This window comes from Ictidomys tridecemlineatus, chromosome 2 (genome assembly GCF_052094955.1).
Source record: "Ictidomys tridecemlineatus isolate mIctTri1 chromosome 2, mIctTri1.hap1, whole genome shotgun sequence".
Classification (NCBI taxonomy): Eukaryota; Metazoa; Chordata; class Mammalia; order Rodentia; family Sciuridae; genus Ictidomys; species Ictidomys tridecemlineatus.
Genome location: NC_135478.1, coordinates 227,502,856 through 227,508,855, shown reverse-complemented (window position 1 = coordinate 227,508,855; position 6,000 = coordinate 227,502,856). Strand labels below are relative to the sequence as shown.

The 6,000-nt window shown below is 40.2% G+C and overlaps 1 long non-coding RNA gene across 2 annotated transcripts in view; it reads right to left on the bottom strand.

Moving 5' to 3' along the window:
* Window positions 1-862: 862 nt before the first annotated feature.
* The window catches only part of LOC120891782 (uncharacterized), a 48,537-nt gene continuing 43,399 nt past the window's right edge, over window positions 863-6,000 (bottom strand). For both annotated transcript variants that reach the window (XR_013435522.1, XR_013435523.1), the window contains exon 7: window positions 863-2,570. This is a non-coding gene — a long non-coding RNA (uncharacterized LOC120891782). The remainder of the gene's footprint in view (window positions 2,571-6,000) is intronic.

Genomic DNA, 6,000 nt, shown 5'->3' with positions numbered 1-6,000 from the left:
TCAATGGCAATCCCTTTATGCAAAAAAATGTTTAAGACAATAGTGTTTACAAGAGTGTGGATAAATAAATATGACCCCCTTAGTTAAGAGAGTGAATTGCTATAGTCCCATGGAAAGAAATCCTCGTTGGGCCCCCGCAGAGTTCTGGAAGCCAGCAGCAGCTGTGGCCTGCACAAGCCGAGCCTGCCCGAGTCCAGTTCCCAACCACGATGAAAACGATTGCCAAGAGGAAGCGTCAAGTGTTAAGCCATGAATGACGGTGGTGGCTGTGCTGCTCACACCCCCTGGGCACGCTGGCCACAGGGCAGGGGGCCTGCATGAGGCCAGTGGCTGAGACCCTAGGCTGCCACAGGGGGATCGGAGAGAAAGATGAACACAGCAGTGTCCTGGATAGCACAGCCTCCAGCCCAGGTCCCCACCAGGGTCCCCGGTCTCCGCAGGGGTCCAGCCTGCCCAGCACTGGGGGACCAGGAGGAAGGGGTGAGACCAGGTGACATCTCCAGGTGTCAGGGAGGCCAGGCGTGGGGACTGACAGGTGGGTGAGGCTCTCCTACGGGGCAGCACCCTGCCTGCTCTAGTGCTTACAGAGCCCAGAGTGAGGAGGGCACTGAGCCCGGGTGGCGGGATCCGTGCATTCTTGGCGCACACCCTCCCCCACGGCCTCCGATGGACAAGCTCCCCGAAGGACATGGCTGCAAAGTGCAGGAGCTCGGGCTTCACCAGGAGACAGGCTGACCATCAGGAGCCCTGAGGCTCCAGAGGGCAGTGAGTGCCGGGAAGGAGCATGGGACTGACCACCTGACTGGCCACTGGCCTGTGCCGCAGTCCGGCTGGGCAAAATAACCAGGAGGTGACAAGCAACTTGTGAAGGTTGAAGTGGGAACTGCTTTATTGCGGGACAGCAGAGGTATATATACCTAACTGATTACACACAGCTTGACTCAATCAGCATCATCCAATCATAGCATTGCTCCCCTACAGATACAGCAATCAGCCAATAAGGAGTCCCCACCATCTTGATGGCTCGGTGGCGCTGCCTCACAAACCACTCCTCCTGACAAACTGCCAGGCGCCATCTTGACTTGATCACGGCCTCCAATATCTCCCCCTTTTTGTTTTATTAAACAACAAGTATGTGGTTTAGGGACTGTGCCTGTTTTAGGTTGTCCAATACTACATATGGTCCTTACCCGTCATTGGATGGTCTGACCTCAAATCATCAGCCTCCTGGCTTAGGTTGGTACCATTGTAATTGGATCTTACCTGTATTTGACTACCAGCCCAATATATTTAGCCATACTTGCGGATCTTGCCCTGTTTCTAGAGACATCATGGCCTGTTTAATGACCATAGTGGTTTCTTTTTGTTGCTGTGTAATTTACACAAACAACATAAACAACCTGCCACAAGCAGAAGGAGGAGGATACAAAATGCCATGATACCAAGCCATTGATGGCTCCTTGGAAAAATTATACCACCAATGACACTGTCAGCAAAGATACCCTGGTACTATTAAGAGTTACAATTTGTTGTATCAATAGATTAGTTCATAATGCATAGAAGTGATAAACAGTCCAGGTAAGTTCTGTAAGCAGCTTAAAGCAGAGGAATCCATTAATATGTCTATTTCTTCTTGAAGTAAATTGGCTCTTTGGTTGAGCATCAGAATTTCATTTCTAAGATGATCATCAATAATGTTTTGTGTTTGTAAAGCTTGTGCTACTTGTTGAGTTACATTATTTATTGATGCAGCAGTTTGTACAGTTTGTGTGATAGCTATCACAGAAGCTGCAGCAGCAGCAGAAACAGCAACAGATGGGATGATGGTAGCTGTAATTCCAAAGTCTCGTTTGGTTTTCAGTAATACTGGAAATTCTTCTATTTTTGTCTTCACTGGCACTGGGATGAAGGTAGGAATTCTGGCAATGATAGCTAAAGAAAATTGTGTAGCATTCCAGCAGGCACTAAGAAAACAATTTTCTGAACAATTTAATACAATATCCTGAACAGAATTATTAGATATAATAAAAAGGAAAGGTGAATGTAAACAAACAGGAGTAGGTTTAAAATCTATATATTTAGTCTTATTTATTTGTAAATAAATAAATTATAATACCAGTACTACGTTTGGTCTCAAACATAGTACTGGTATTATAATTGTAAGACCCATTAAACATCGATCCTCCTTTTATAAATACTACAGGTGAAATATCCATACAAGCTATTCTTGCTACTAAACCTAGGAGTAACTCCCGTAATACCAAATCCAGCATAGGTATTATTTATGGGCCAGAACTTTCCTACAGTTTGATTCCCTAATAACTTGCATATGGGTTTGAAGGTATTCCCACAAGTAAGCCTCAAGGTTTTTTACATTTGAAATAGACCTCAATGGTGCTCATTATTCATTAGCCTCCAGGTGTGGGAGAACCATTGTCGCAGATGTAAGGATAGCTAAACTGGAGTTCTGGATATCAGCTGTTATGGATTTGAGCCAAATCATCTTCTTTTTGGTGTGTAGAAATCGCTTTAGTTAGTCTCTCTGGAATCCAAATCGGCTACTGTTTTCCCTGTGGAAACACACAAACAGACCTCTGACTTCAGACAATCATTGGGTCAGGACCTTTCCATTGTCCAGTCATAATATCCTTCCAAAGTACCTTGGGCTTATGTACATTTTTTGGACAAATGTGACTTTCCGCAGCACTGAGCCCTGATAAATCCAAATTTAAAAAATTTAAAGTAAAAAGGGTTATGTTAAGTTTATCTTTGGGGGATATATACCCCTTCCCAATTCCCCCTTTTTGTTTTAGTAAGTACATTTTAATAGTTTGATGAGCTCTTCAACTATACCTTGTCCCTGTGGATTATACGGAATTCCTGTTATATGAGTAATGCCAAATGATGAGCAAAATTGCTTAAAAGAAGTAGACATTATCTGTTTTTAACTGTTTTAGAATGCCCACAGTGGCAAAGTTTTGTAAACAATGAGATATAATGCTTTTAGTTTTTTCTCCGGCATGAAGGGAGACCATCAAATATCCGGAAGAAGTATCAACTGTAACATGGAAATATTTTAATTTTTCCAAATTCTGGCAAATGTGTGACATCCATTTGCCATATATGATTAGGTATCAGTCCTCTAAGATTGATTACAAGATTAACTTGTGGTAAAAATGTCACACAATTTTAACATTGTTTTACTATATGTCTAGCTTGTTCTTTAGTTATTTTAAAACACTTTTGTAAAGTACTAGTATTGACATGGAAGGATTTGTGAAAATTTGTAGCTTCTTCTAGTATTGAAAAAAAATGTATGTCATGTGTAGTTTTATCTGCTAAATTATTGCCTGAACTAAGGGGTCCAGGCAATCCTGTATGTGCCCTGATATGTCCTATGAAAAATGGATCTTTTATGTACCAAATTAGACTTTGGATAGTGGAAAACAAATAGAAAACAGTAGAGGAAGGGAAAATCCTACCAGCATCTTCAAGGGATATTATAGCATTAACTATATATTAACTGTCAGAAAATAAATTAAATACAGAATCTTTAAATATCACAAAAGCTTGTAATATTGCATTAAGCTCTACCTTTTGAGCTGATTGTTTGGGTACTAAAAATGTAAAAGCTTGATCAGGGGTAACTATTGCTGCTGTACCATTATTTGACCCATCAGTAAATATTATTGGAGCATTCATGATAGGGGTTTTTCTTGTCATATTTGGAAAAATTACAGGATGTGAGGACCAAAAAGACAACAAAGGATTAGATGGTAAGTGGTTATCAAATGAACAAATAGATTTGCACATGATTATTGCCCAAGTATTTAACTCATTAGCTAACTCATCAATTTGATCCATAATATATGGAGTAATAATTTTATTAGGAGAAATTACAACACTCCCTTTGCTGCTTTTATTCCTTTGAGTATTAATTGTCCCATAGCCTCAGGATACCTAGTAAGAATAATGTTAGGTGAATAAGATAAATGTATCCATAATAACGGAACTTCTTGCCAAAATACTCCTGTAGGAATATTTTTTGTTGGTAGTACAATAAATAACAGAGGCAAACTTATATCAATTCTATCCAAATGCATATTTTCCATATATGTTTCAATGAATTTTAATGTCTTTCTTGCTTCAGGCGTTAACATGCAGGGTGAATTTGGATCCAATGGACCTTTTAAGATATCAAATAAAGTTCCCAACTCTCCTGTTGGTATACCTAGATAAGGCCTTATCCAATTTATGTCTCCTAACAATTTTTGAAAGTCATTAAGTGTTTTAAGTTGATCTACTCATATTTGAATTTTTGGTGGGCGGACCATAGTTGAGGATAATAGAACTCCTAAATAATTAATTGAAAAATATAATTGTACTTTATTGCTATCTCTAGATTATAATTTTTAATAAGTTTGTAAGTGTGGCATAATATTCTAGCAATGTGTTTTATCTTTGTGTGCTAACAATACATCATCCATATAGTGGAATATTTGTAGTTCAGGATTTTGATTTCTAAGTGGCTGGATTGCTTTATTAACATAAATTTGACACATAGTTGGGCTGTTAGCCATCCCTTGAGAGAGTACTTTCCATTCATATCTCTGATCAGGACCTTCATGATTCAGCTCAGGGACAGTAAATGCAAAATGTGGACTATCCTCAGGATGAATTGGAATGGAGAAAAAACAATCTTTAATATCTATAGCTAAAACATACCATGTTTTTGGCAAAGCAGACAATTGAGGAATCCTCGATTGAGCAGGTCCCATGATAACCATTTTGTTATTAATGGCTCTTAAATCTTGTAATAGTCTCCATTTGCCAGATTTCTTTTTAATAACAAAAATGGGAGTATTATAGGGAGATACAGAAAGTTGTATATGTCCCTCCGCTAATTGTTGTTTGACCAGGTCATGGGCTGCTTGTATCTTTTCTTTAGTCAGGGGCCACTGAGGAACCCATACTGGTCTTTCTGATTTCCAAGTAATTTTTATTGTCTCAGTGACCCCTCCTGAAAACCCAATCCATGTCTCTCTATTCCTTGATCTATTTGTATTGGTGCTGCTATACCTTGTCCTTGTTCTCCTAATCCTTTTCCTTTCCTAAAACCTTGTCCAGCCATAATAGTGGGCACATTTTGATTGATATGTGGAATGTTATTTGTTAATATTAGTCCTAATTGACCTCGTCCCCATAAATTTATACGAAGATGGTCCAATACATATGGCTGTATAGTTCCTTCACATCCTTCAGGATCCTTCCAACCTAATACCATTGCACTTCTATGGGGATTAGTCGCCACTCCTAGGCCTCGAAGCATTTGAGTGGCTTGTTGTAATGGCCAATGTTTCGGCCATTCTGGACGAGATATGATGCTAAGTTCTGCACCTGTGTCTAGCAGTCCATTGAAATTTTTTCCTTGAATAGTTAAGTTTAACATAGGGCGAGAATCTAAATTTAAAGAAAGCGTAGCCCAATCTACACCTGTGGAGCCTAATCCCCTGGAACCTCTTTCTATAGTATGGCTGGAAAATTTATCATGTAGGCTGGATATTATTAGCAACTGTGCTATTCTATCTCCTGGTGAAATTACTGATAATACCTCCTGGAGAACTGGCTATAATTTTTATCTCACCTTCATAATCGGGATCAATTACCCCGGAACTTATCATAAGTCCTTTTAGTGTAGAAGAACTGCATCCTAACAATAAGCCTACTGTTCCTTGGGGAAGAGGCCCTCTTACCCCTGTGGGAATGATTTGAACTCCCATCTCTGGAGTTAGTACTGCTCCGGCAGAGGCACAGATGTCCAACCCTGCACTCCCTCTGGTTTGTCTGATAAGGGAGTTAACGGATAATGTGTCCTGGGCGCTACCCTGATGGTGTTGCTGGTTCCTTCAATGCCCCGTATATTTTTAGTTGTGGGCCCCAGGGCATCAGGCCCCCTCGTCCGTTTTTTGGCAATGGAGTACCCTCTACAGTAGTCTGAGA